This window comes from Hemicordylus capensis, chromosome 7 (genome assembly GCF_027244095.1).
Source record: "Hemicordylus capensis ecotype Gifberg chromosome 7, rHemCap1.1.pri, whole genome shotgun sequence".
In the NCBI taxonomy this organism is placed as follows: Eukaryota; Metazoa; Chordata; class Lepidosauria; order Squamata; family Cordylidae; genus Hemicordylus; species Hemicordylus capensis.
In genome coordinates this window covers 6,850,713-6,864,197 of record NC_069663.1, presented here as the reverse complement: position 1 = coordinate 6,864,197, position 13,485 = coordinate 6,850,713, and positions in this window count along the sequence as shown.

Here is a 13,485-nt window from a genome sequence, read left to right as displayed (position 1 = left end):
AGAGACTGAAGGCAGCAGCGGAACCTCCAGCCTCATCAGGATCCGTTGCAACCGGTAAACACTCCCGGCTGGGGAACACCCCCCCCCCAGCAACTGCCATGTTTGAATGTACACAAGGATGGCAGAACTCCCAGGCCCAGTGGTGGGCACGAGGCACCAGCAGGCAGGGTTGCCAACTCTCTACCTGCTCCTGCTCTTATGCTTTTAGAGGAAACCTGGCATATCGAAATTAAACTGGTGAAGATTTCCCCATCTCTTCATTTCCATTGCAGCAAAAGCTTCATCTGGTTGATCTTGGACTGTCAAGCTCTTTTTCAAGGCACAGGAGCCAGGCTAGCAAAAAGGTTGGCAACCCTGCAGGCCAACCCTGCAGGATCCAGACTGAAGTCCATCCCTGAGCACACATGGAAGGGGACAACAGGACCGTGCCTTTCCTCCAAGGGGCAGGAGGAATATTCTGAACATTTGGCCCCTCAGGTCTTCAAAGGGAGACTTCTCCACACTGGTGTTACAGGGCAATGAGAGGGGCCAGGACAGTGTCGCTTCCTAAATGTCTCCACCTTGACCCAAATCCAACCCCTGGGGGTCTCCCCCCCACCCCCCATCAAGAGGGGGCAATTCCCATCCTCCACAGAACCTGCGACGCCCATTTGGCAGAACATATAATCTCATGCAAAGCTACAGGCAAGAAACCTTCCAAAACAAGGAGGGCATCATCACCATCTGACCAGAGAGAGAGAGAGAGAGAGAGAGAGACCTGCAGGGGTGTTGCTGGATGCTTAAATGCTCCTGAGCCTGGGCCCTTTTGACCATCCAATCCAGTCATGCTCAGTTCCCAAAAATGACCAGTGTTGTTTTCTTCAAGTCCCTCATATGGCCATCCTGCCCCTCTGAAGGGGGAAGCTGCAGGGATCTCGGAGAGGCCAGGAGCTCCTTCCCTTCCTCTGTCCAGGTGGCTCCACTCTGCACTTCCTCACTGGATGAGGTCCTGGAGGAGGGAGGGGGCTGATGGAGCTCTGAGCCATCCATGGGGGCTTGTGCTCCATGAAGAACCAGTGAAGATGGGCTGGGCTTGCACTTCCTGCCCAGCTGGGTGACCCCAAAGGGGCCAGGATAGTCTCACTTCCTAAATGTCTCTACCTGGAGCCAAATCCAACCCTGGGGGTCTCCCCCCCCCTTTAACCTATTTGGGGCATGTCGGTGGACACTCACTCTGGACTCCTTGCCTGAGGCCATGTTCTGTGCTCTCTCACGGCCAAAATGGCGGCCATTTTGCTGACCACAGTAGATCATATCACAATGGAGGGTCATTGTTGGACATAGCATGAAACCAAATGGCCACAAGCATGTGGTGGCTGTGCCCTGGCACTCCCAACCGCAGTTAGAATTAGAAAACCACTGTTTTTTTTTTAGGCTTGAAATGGCTTCACCTGCTCAAACTGGTCTCGCTTTTGCTCAGAGCAGAGGAGCCAGGCCACATCAAGAGAGGGCAATTCCCATCCGACACAGAACCGGCAACTCTCATTTGGCAGAACTGGACATTTCTATCCTCGCTCCTTCTCCCCAACCCCATTCCATTAAGTTTATATCTTACATTTAATTTAAAAATAATGAATTCATATAATCCCATGCAAAGCTATAGAGGAAGAAGCCTTCCCAAACAAGGAGGTCGTCACCATCTGTCCAAAGAGGGAGAAGGAGAGAGAGCCTCGCAGCAGGGGTCTTGCGGGATGTTTAAAATCCTCCTGAGCCTGGGCCCTTTTGACCATCCATTCCAGTCATGCTCAGCCCCCAAGAATGACCAGTATTGTTTTCTTAAAGTTCCTCATATGGCCATCCTGCCCCTCTGAAGGGGGAACTGCAGGGAGTTCGGAGAGGCCAGGAGCTCCTTCCCCTGTTCTGTGCAGGTGGCTCCACTCTGTGCTTCCTCACTGGAAGAGGTCCTGGAGGAGGGAGGGGGCTGGTGGAGCTCTGAGCCATCCAAGACCAGAGGCGTATCTAGGGAAAATAGCGCCTGGGGCAAGCACTGAAATTGCGCCCCCTGGCCAAACATCTGACACCCATCTTTCAGAGAACTTTACCATAATAACAGCTGAAAAATACAAGTCAAGCTTGTTAATCTTTTAATATCTCCAAAACTACTTAGCAGTGGATGTAGCCAGTCCAAAAATTGCTGGGAAACTACACATTTCAGTATGCTGCAGCTCATGAAATACCCAAATACTATGTGGAGGTATACTTGAAAAACTAAAGAGAAGTGCCTGTCTCATTCTCTACTATGCATTGTAGCATCACTATTAAATCAGTTTTTAAAATAAATGGAGAATTTGAATCCAGAGAATCCAGATACTCTGAAAATAATTTAAGGATATGCAGAGTAAACTGTGTCACTGCTTGGAATATATTCTAGTCTTTCAGAAAGACAGTTAAAATGAGAGAAAGAGAGCAAGAAACTCCCAGTGGGCCTTAATACTAAGGATTTCACACTGATTCAAAGACAAACTCACCATTAATAGCCATATTATTAAGACATTACATTTAACTCACTTATCACAAGAAGCAAAGTAAGAGCAAATGAATACAATCCTAGCTCATAAGCTTCAGCTCAGCATTCACAAGCCCCGATTCTCCATACATAGTGCCAAACTAAATATGTGCACAGTGACTTATATTATTATTATTTCCCATGCAAAGCTACTGTTTCTTCGGTCAAGAAGCCTTCCAAAAAATGGAGGTCATCACCATCTATCCAAAGAGGAAGAGAGAGGGGGAGCCTCGCTTGCAGGGGTGGTGCTGGATGCTGAAAGTGCTCCCGAGCCTGGGATCTTTTCACCATCCATTCCAGTCATGCTCAACTACCAAGAATGACCAGTGTTGTTTTCTTCAAGTCCCTCATATGGCCGTCCTGCCCGTCAGAAGGGGGAAACTGCAGGGATCTCGGAGAGGCCAGGAGCAACTTTCCCTGTTCTGTGCAGGTGGCTCCACTCTATGCTTTCTCGCTGGATGAGGTCCTGAAGGACAGAGGGGGCTGATGGAGCTCTGAGCCATCCATGGGGGGCTGGTGCTCCATGGTGCGCTGGGCCAGTTCATTCATGCCCACATGGGTCAGCTCAAAGGGGCCAGGACAGTCTCACTTCCTAAATGTCTCCACCTGGACCCAAATCCAACCCGTCTGGGTCTCCCCCGTCCCCACCATACACTGAATCTATTTGGGGCTGGGCGGTGGACACTCACTCTGGACTCCTTGCTGGAGGCCATTTTCTGCACTCCCTCGCGACCAAAATTGGACGGAAATTTGCTGTGAGCAGCAGGAGAGGCCAGAAAGTCTTCCTGCCAACGGTCGAGTCCAGAGAGTTTGAAGGCAACAGTGGAACCTCTCCTAGCCGGGGACCAACCCCCTCCAGCAACTGCCATGTTTGAATGTACACAAGGATGGTGGAACTCCCAGGCCCAGTGGTGGGCACGAGGCACCAATAGGCTGGATTGCCAACTCTTTACCTGGTCCTGCTCCTGTGACTTCAGCAGATGCCTGACATGCAGATCTTAAGCTGGTGAAGCAGTTTCCCATCTCTTTAGGCTAGGAATGGCTTCACCTGCTCAATCTGCTCAAGCTTTTGCTCAAAGCAGAGGAGCCAGGCCACACCAAGAGGGGGCAATTCCCATCCTCCACATAAGTGCCACTTGGCAGATCTTGCCATTTCTATCTTCCCTGCATCCCCCCCCCCAACTCTTCATTTCTTTTACCCAAGAAAGACCAATGTTGTTTTCTTCACTCCCTAAAATGGCCATCCTGCCCCTCTGAAGGGGGAAACTGCAGAGAGCTCAGAGAGGCCAGGAGCTCCATCCCTTCCTCTGTGCAGGTGGCACCACTATGTGTTTCCATGCTGGAAGAGGTCCTGGAGGAGGAAGGGGGCTGACGGTGCACTGACCCATTGATGGAGGGCTTGTGTTCCATGAAGACCCTGTGAAGAAGCGCTGGGCTAGTCCCTTCCTGCCCACCTTGGTCAGCCCAAAGGGGCCAGGACAGTCTCGCTTCCTAAATGTCTCCACCTTGATCCAAATCCAACCCCTGGGGGTCTCCCCCACCCACCCACCAAACATTGAACCTATTTGGGGCAGGGCGGTGGACACTCACTCTGGACTCCTTGCCTGAGGCCATGTTCTGCGCTCCCTCACGGCCAAAATGGGACGGAGATTTGCCGTGAGCAGCAGGAGAGGCCAGAAAGTCTTCCTGCCAACGGTCGAGTCCAGAGAGTTTGAAGGCAGCAGCGGAACCTCCAGCACCATCAGGATCCGTCGGAACCCCAGCGCCATGGCGACCGGTAAACACTCCCGGACGGGGACCCCCCCTCCAGCAACTGCCATATTTGGATCTACACAAGGATGGCGGAACTCCCAGGCCCAGTGGTGGGCACGAGGCACCAGCAGGCAGGGTTGCCAACTCTCTACCTGCTCCTGCTCTTATGCTTTTAGAGGAAACCTGGCATATAGAAATTAAACTGATTAAGATTTTTCCCATCTCTTCATTTCCATTGCAGCAAAAGCTTCATCTGCTTAATTTTGGACTGTCAAGCTCTTTTTCAAGGCACAGGAGCCAGGCTAGCAAAAAGGTTGGCAACCCTGCAGGATCCAGAGTGAAGTCCATCCCTGATCACACATGGAAGGGGACAACAGGACCGTGCCTTTCCTCCAAGGGGCAGGAGGAATATTCTGAACATTTAGTCTTCAAAGGGAGACTTCTCCACACCGGTGTTACAGGGCATGAGGGAGGCGCCCACTAAATGTGGGTAATAGAGCTGCTGAGGAGCAGAAGGCTTGGCAGAGGAGGTGTGTGTGTGTCAATTGGGGTCCAGGCAAGGAACCTCCTTCCTTCAGGTCAGAGCAGGGCTTCATTCCCAGTCATTGTGGCCACTAAGCCAAGCGCAGCAGATGGCCGGCAAGTCTCACGTCCTGCTAGGATCTTCACAAGCCCACTGGCTTGGCGCCATGATCACCTTCCGGCCCCTGGGAGGAGAGAAGCCAAAACTGGGTCAGGCACTTTTCAGGGCAATCAGACGCACATTCACACAAACACACAGAGAGAGAGACAGGCTGCTGCTATGTTCTCGTCTGGGAGATCCATCTTTTGCTGCTCACCACTCTACCAGAAGCCTCTGGAACTCACTGCTGCGGCACAAGAGAGCCCCATCCGTCTCCACAGCAATGGTGCCTTGGAGAGCCCTCCTTTCTGTTTCTTCGGTCAATGCTCTCATCATACCTCCAGGATCTGACCCATCTCATTCGATATGATGTGGACCCTGAGCCTGGAAGTGAGTCTGGGTTCTGTGGGTGCTTGTCTCAGGCCTGCAGCTGCCGGTAGATGATGACTAACTTGGCCATCCCTAGTGGGAAGGGGCTGAGCCTAGGGGAGAGTTCCTGGCACTGCTGGGCACCCTCTGTTGAGTCACACCGGCTCTGTCCTTGCAAGCTGGGCATCAGGCCTGCTTCGTAGCTGCAGCACCTTGAGAAAGGGAAGCCATGCGTGATCCCTGTAAAAGCCCCTTTTCCATCCAGGAATATGTCCCCGAGGGCTGCGCACAAACAGGGCTTTTCCAGGGAAGGGAGAGAAGCAGAAACCGCTCCCCCTACTCCCTGCACACTGCAGCTTCACACGAAGCCTTACACAATGAGGATTTCCCCTACATTTCAGCATTCATTGTGTTGTCCACTGTTACTGAACAGTTCTGAAAACTGCATGCAGGCTGGCCACTCATTAGGTAGAGCTGCGCAGTTAACCTTGTAGCTCTACCTGATGAATGGCCTACCTGCCGGTAGCACGGCTCTCGGGCTTGGTGGGAGAGAGAGGAGCAACCTGAGCTGCTGGGAAGCTGAGGCCACTGCATCTCCTTGGGCACCTCCTGACTCATTAGGACGAGTCACTACCCATTTCTAATGGTCAAGAATACCGCGGAATGGATTCTGAATCATAATCAGCCCACTCTAATCAAGAGGATGTTCACTGGACATCTCTCCATGCGTTCGGGCACTATAGAAACTACCCCACATGTTATTTTATATTGTGATTTTTACAGGGTTACTCGCTCAAGATTAATCTCTCCTCTTCTGAGAAAAGTTCCTGGACATCCCAATGAATTTTACTTAATTTTTTGTTGCTGTTGTTGACTAATTCCAACAAGGGGATTACCTGTAGAATGGCAAGGGTTTGCTATATCGTTTGTAAAATTCGCTCTGGCTTTATGTAATGGTTTTTATTGTCTGGTCTATGATCGAAATAAATAAATATCACTACTGCTACACTGGACATCTGCAATCCATTTTTTTTAAAAAAATGAATTGCTGGTGAGACCTCTAAGCCCCTGTGCTCTTGATGATGCCATCAGGAATGGATTGGGGCCTAGATGCCTCTCCATCCATGTTCCTTCTAACAGGGATCCCAGATGTTCTTGACTACAACTCCCAGAATCCCCAGCTTCAATGGCTTTGCTTGGGGATTGTGTGGGTTGTAGTGAACAAATCTGGGAATCCTTGTTAAAGGGAACACTGCTCTCCATAACCCTCGCAGCCATGGACAATGGAGGCTGGGGGTGGATACTCATGGTGGACTATCAGCAGGCCTAGTAGTGCTGTCAGCATCCAAGTGGTCCAAGACCTCTGGCAGCCCTGTGTGGGACCACTTTGAGCACTGCCAAAGTGAACCTACATGTGCAGTCTACATCCACTGCGGGGCACAGGTCAGCAGGGGAAAGGACGCCAAGCATCTGGGGATATAATAGATGTGGAGGCACATCCAATGGTTTCATCCAGGCTCCTGCTAGTGGCACTAGGCTGCCTGCTGTGCCCACGACTAGTGGTGGCAAGGGACCAGTGTTCCCTGTAACAAGGATTCCCAGATGTCATTCTTTACAACTCCCAGCACCCCCATTGCAAGGGGCATGCTCCTGCTCTCAAGCAAAGCACCTTGCCTATCCCACAGTGGGCACGTCCAGTGGACAAGCGGTCCAGTTGCCCCAAAGTAAGCTTCATAACCCAGGCCATTGGAGACATGACAGCTCTGGACGACCAGCCGTTTCCTAAGGTGGAGAACGCCAGCTTCCACTGGCTGCTCCAGATGTTTGTCCCCGAGTACCGGATCCCTTCACGCACCACCTTCAGTAGGAGGGTGGTGCCCTTCTTGTACCAGGCCTGCAGGGAAGTTGTGTTGGGGCTGCTGGACTCAGCAAAGCCTGCCGCCATTTTTCACTTCACTACAGATGTGTGGGCCAGCTGTTGTGGAGTTCAGGCTGCTCGAAGCAAAAAGCAAGATCCCATTTTTGTACACCCCTAGATGTGACTTAGCTGATGAATGGCCAAGCTGCCTCTCTGTGACCCTTCCCAAAGTCAAGGCAGGGGTCCAAAAGAGATGCTTACTGACCTGAGACAGGTGCCCCGGGCATTTCGGAACCTCAGGATGTCTCTCAGTGTGTCTATGTGGCTGGGCCCTCTCTACTTCTGGAGCACCTTTTTATTCGAAAATTGATTGTTGTGTGGCAGCAGAGCAGAGGTGTAGCAAGGTGAAAATGCATCCTGGGACAAGAAGTGAAGATGGGCCTCTCAGCCCTCTGCCTTCTTCTTCTCGCACCAACCGCAGTATCTTTGCTGCAGAAGAACCATATGGACATGGTAAAAAACCAAAAGATTCTCGGCATGCCCCTTCTCTCACTCCTATGCAAATAATGTCACACTCTATGCACCCTCCAGTCAGGAGCCAGCAATTTGCCACTGAGTCAGGGAGGCAGGAGGGGAGAGCAAAGATTGGGCCCTTTCCCAGCCAGTCAGCCTTTCTCCCTCTGCGACCCTGTTGGCTTTCCCCCTTCAGGATCCCAGGTGGAAGAGAGCTGGTCTTGTGGTAGCAAGCATGACTTGTCCCCTTAGCTAAGCAGGGTCTGCCTGGTTGCATATGAATGGGAGACCACATGTGTGAGTACTGTAAGATATTCCCCTTAGGAAATGGGGCCGCTCTGGGAAGAGCAGGAGGTTCCAAGTTCCTTCCATGGCAGCATCTCCATGATAGGGCTGAGAGAGTTTCCTGCCTGCAGCCTTGGAGAAGCCGCTGCCAGTCTGTGAAGACAAGATGGACCTATGGTCTGACTCATTATATGGCAGCTTCTTATGTTCCTATGTTCATGGAGCCGCTCTGGGAAGAGCATCTGAAGGTTCCAAGTTCCCTCCCTGGCTTCCCCAAGATAGGGCTGAGAGAGATTCCTGTCTGCAGCCCTGTAGAAGCTGCTGCCAGCCTGTGAAGACAATACTGAGCTAGATAGACCAGTGGTCTGACTCAGTATATGGCAGCTTCCTAGGTTCCTATGTTCAAATGATCTGGCTGCTCACAGTTACAGTGGCAATTGTCTGCACAAGGAAACACCATCCCCATGATGGCCAGCACTTCTGTGATCAGCAGCATGTATGACCCCCTGAATATAAATATTTGTAGTAGTTGTAGTAGCAGCAGCAGCAGTATAGTATATAAATGTGCTTAAATAAATAAATAAATATGTATGTAATAGAAAGAAAGAAAGAAAGAAAGAATTAGTTTGTGAGGAGATACAGTGATGAGGAAGCCACTTAATTGTGCAGCAGAGAAATGACTTGATTATCAAGCCAGATGTTGGCGGTTCAAATCCCCGCAGGTATGTTTTCCCAATATAGGAAGATGCTTAAAGGCATCATCTCATGCTTCAGAGGAGGCAATGGTCAGCCCCTCCTGTATTCTACCCAAGACAACCACAGGGCTCTGTGGTCACCGGGAGTCAAAACCGACTTCACGGCACACTTTGCCTTTACAGTGATGAGGACAAGTTTCCAGAGGATAGAAAGCAGGGGTGTGAGAGCTGGCTGGGTTCAAGCCGGCTTGGCTTGACAGGTCCAGGGTCAAACTTAGCTGGTCTTGTGTGGTCAAATGGGCACAAAATGGCCGGGATGGGTCCACTCAAATTCAGTTCAAATTCGAGCCAATCCTGCATAACTCCTTTTGTGTACATCCCTAGTAGAAACTTTGAAAACAACTGAGTTAAAACAAAATAATCTCAAAAACATGTCATGATGTGCAGCAGCCCTATCCACCCCCAGCACAGTACCTCCAGTGACTGTTGCTGGTGTCTGTCTTGTGTTTCTTTTTAGATTGTGAGCCCTCTAGGGACAGGGATCCATCTTGATTATTTGTTATTTCTCTGTGTAAAGCTGGATTTTGAAGAAGCAAGATAGAAAAAGTATTGACGCTTTTGAACTTTGGTGCTGGAGAAGACTTTTGAGGGGACCATGGACAGCCAGGAAAACAAACAAATGGATCATAGAACAAATCAATCCAAAATTTTCACTCAAGGCAGAAATGACCAGGCTTAAACTATCATACTTTGGACACATTATACGAAGACCCAGCTCCCTTGAGAAGTCTATAATGCTGGGGAAAGTTGAAGGACAGAGAAAACGAGGACGACCAGCAGCAAAGTGGATGGACTCAGTTATGGCTGCAATGAACGCAGCACTGAGAGACGTTAAAGGCCAAGTTGAAGACAGATCATCCTGGAGAGAATCGATCTATGTGGTCGCTAAGAGTCGACACCAGGGAATGCCCACTGAAACGCACGGGTTCCCTCCAAATGGCCATGGGAATGCATGGGATTTCCGAATGGCCATTGGGAACCACTGCATTCCAGAGGGCATTCCCTGTCATTTGTTTTAGGATGCCCTGACAGTAGCTCACCATAGGACTTGCACACTGACGGTCCCAGGTTCAATCCCTGGAAACAGCTTCCTGTTGGAGTTCCAGTATATCGACCTTCTGCACTGACTATACTAATGACCATTAGGGGAATTGGGAGTAGAGGTAGCTAGTGAGGGTCTCCTTACCTGTCCCTGCTTGCCTCTACTCTATGGCCCCTGCCTTGACTCCTCAGGTATTTCCTGTGCTGCGTCAGTACTCTTCCTTTCCTCCTAGAGAGAAGATGGACACATCTCTCCCTCCCTCCCTCCCTCTTCATTACGTGGCTGATAGATAGGATAGGTCTTTCCTATCTCAAAAGTACCTAACCAATAAACCCATTTAGTTTAGATTGCACGACAATCTCCATGTGTATTCTTAAGGTAACTGCAACAGCGAAACTCTGCCCTACTCTGGAGTAACTGGAGTGGGCAGCTCCCTCGTGGTGCTTTGCTAAATAATTAGAAACTCTTAACACTCCCAGCATGGCTGGGAAAGGATCGTGCCTGAATCCTGGGAGAGCCACTGCCGGTGGAGTGAGCCAGAGACCTTCTCCACGCAAAGCCTGTGCTCATCCGCTGAGCAAAGGGCTTGCTGACTCGCTGTATCAGGATGCGGCTCAGAGGCAGGTGAGGACGCTGAGGTGGACATGAGTCAGTCAAAGGCCGGGGCTGGGTCCAAAGGTAACAGCCGCTTCCTCGAGTGACCCAGAAAGCCAGCCAAGTGCAAGAGAGCAAGAATTCGTCATGTGAGGTCATGGCAGTGATGAAACCAAGCACAGAGCAAGATTAAGGACGGTGTGGAGCCGGAGCTAATCCAGGAGAGCTGGTCTTGTGGTAGCAAGCATGACTTGTCCCCATAGCTAAGCAGGGTCTGCCCTGGTTGCATCTGAATGGGAGAGTTGATGTGTGAGCACTGCAAGATATTCCCCTCAGGGGATGAAGCTGCTCTGGGAATAGCAGAAGGTTTGAAGTTCCCTCCCTGGCTTCTCCAAGATAGGGCTGAGAGAGATTCCTGCCTGCAACCTTGGAGAAGCCGCTGCCAGTCTGTGAAGACAATACTGAGCTGGATAGACCAATGGACTGACTCAGTAAATGGCAGGTTCCTATGTTCCTATGTTCCATCAGCCAGGCCCACCCATTTGGGCCATCAACATGGCTCTGTGGTTCCCAGGAGTCAACTCTGACTCGACGATGGCACAACCAAAGATTTGCTACCCCAGGGGCAAGGGTAAGGGGGCTTGGTGGGGAGGGAAACTTCATTCCATTTTTTACCTTTAAAAATATTGCTGTGCAGAGGCAGAGGCTCCGTCCACCTCCTAAACCATCACAGGAGGTGAGGTCGGACACTGGAGGAGCGCTGGGAGAGAGCTCTATATTCAAGCCCCCTTGCAAATGACACAGAATGGGCGATGAAATTGCTGGTCTTGTAGGAGGAGAGCTGGTCTGGTGGTAGCGAAGGAGGTGGGCGAGGCCTCTGCCGCTACACAGCATCATTTTTAAAGGTTGTGGAGGGGGGAAGAATTAAGTTTCCCTCCAAGATGCTGCTCCCCAAGATTTGGCGCCATAGGCAGCGGCCTATACTGCCTATGCGGTAACCCACCATTGGGCACAACTTTACTTCACCATCTCAGGGGACAAATGCTCCTAGTGATCCCCCTGAGATGAAGAATGGGTGATGGTATTGCTGCACTGACAGCTTTCTCTGTCTCAGCATCACCCTGCTTCTTTATCCCTACCCCCAAACCCTCAGGGTAAAATTGCACTCATTTCTGCATGGAGCAAAGGGTCAAGGTAACAATGAATAACGTGTTGTCCTCTCTCCATGGAGTGGACTTTGGAGGACAGTCCTGCCCATTTCCATTTCCATTCCTCTAACAACATTGAAGAAATTTTGAATGAGCTTTTGTGTTTTTAAAAAAACTTCTAAAAACTTTCAGAACTCCATTGCAAATGTGGCCACAGCAGGCTCAATGGTCAGGACAATCAAAGCATGAGCACACACTGGAGGAGAGCTGGTCTTGCGGAAGCAATCATGATTTGTCCCCTTTGCTAAGGAGGGTCTGCCCTGGTTTGCATTTGGATGGGAGTCTACATGTGAGCATTGTAGGATTGCATGCTTGCATGCAAAAGGTTCCAAGTTCCCTCCGTAGCTTCTCCAAGACAGGACTGAGAGAGACTCCTGCCTGCAACCTTGGAGAAGCCACTGCCAGTCTGGGTAGACACTACTGAGCTAGATGGACCAATGATCTGACTCGGTAGAAGGCAGCTTCCTATGTTCCTATGAAAGCTAAAGTCATGCAATACTATTACCTATTTTCCTTCTCTAGACCTTGTCCAAAATCTCAATGAGCATTCGCCCCCGCCCCTAGATATTCAGTGGGCAAACATGGTCCTCCAGCTGCTATTGAACTTCAACTCCCATCATTCCCAGCCACAATGTATTGTGGCTGGGGGAGCTGGGAGTTGTAGTTCAACAACAGCTGGAGGACCGAGTCTGCTTAGCCCAATCCCAGATGGTACCAACCACCCCAGCCAGCTCATGTACTAATACAGGAGATTGGTGATCATCAGAATTCTCAATGGTTTATTTTTATTTTTATTTTTAAGCAGCTCTGAGAGCTCCGATTTTGATCAAAGTGGCAGCATTGGGTGTTGTGCATTCTGCTGCCCTGCTATTTTGAACCAGGAGGTGGTGCTCTTAGATCCAGCTTTCTTGTGTAGGGTTAGGCAGTGGCCGTAGCCAGGGTGCTTTCCAGATTAGACCCTGCAATGGGGTCACATTGTATCTCGGAAGTGTGCTTCCACAATTCCTGTGTTGTGACACCGCAGTCCCTACGTGGACAGCAGGGTGCCATTCACATTTCCAATGCCTTGTTTCAAATTTAATCACTATGATATAGTGCTATGGAGTTGCATATCCAGTGTTAAAAATTTGCTGTTTTTTCAGGTTGTTAGTTTCCGTGAGCCTGCTCCCCCTGCTGTTTACATTTTGAATGCGACTTGCCTGAACGGAGGCATTTTGCTGCTTTTGAGCAGCTAGCCTGGAAAGTGCCCAGGAGTGCCTTTGGGTTGCCAGCTGCAGCCTTTCTTGGAAAAAGAAGATCCGACCACAATTGTTAGATATGATTGAATTGTGTATTGAATCTGTAGATAGGTTTCACTCTAATGGGGTATGTTGAATCTGCCAAACTGTTGTATCTGCTATCTTTACTTGGTATGTTTGTTGCTCCAGGAAAATGCCTTGTTAAAAGCTCTGTGTCTGCCTGGAGTTGTGAATACTACACAATGAGGTCATTCACACAATCAAAAACTGTTCTACCCAGGATTAGGAGTTGTGTGTGCTCCCAATTTTCGGTTGTGTGGCAGCAAGGGAGGAGGAAAACCAGGTTAGAAGTGGTTGTGTGGAAGCATGGGAGGAGGAAAACCTGGGTAGCTATTCCTCCTACTTTGATTCCACACAATCACTTCTATCCAGGTTTTCCCTGCTACTTTGCTTCCACACAACTGAAAATTGGGAGCACACACACAGCTCCCCAAACAGGGAAGAACACAGTTTTTGAGTGTGTAAATCACCTCAAGATCTTGCAACCATGAGGCAGGTCTCACAATCAGTGAGACCCAGGGGCGTATCTAGGGTAGGGCAGGCAGGGCACGTGTCCCGAGCGCAACTTGAATGGGGGCGCCATTTTCTAAAATTAAAAAATGGCTGCTGAAAACAAAATGGCCACCGCACATGCTCAAATAGCC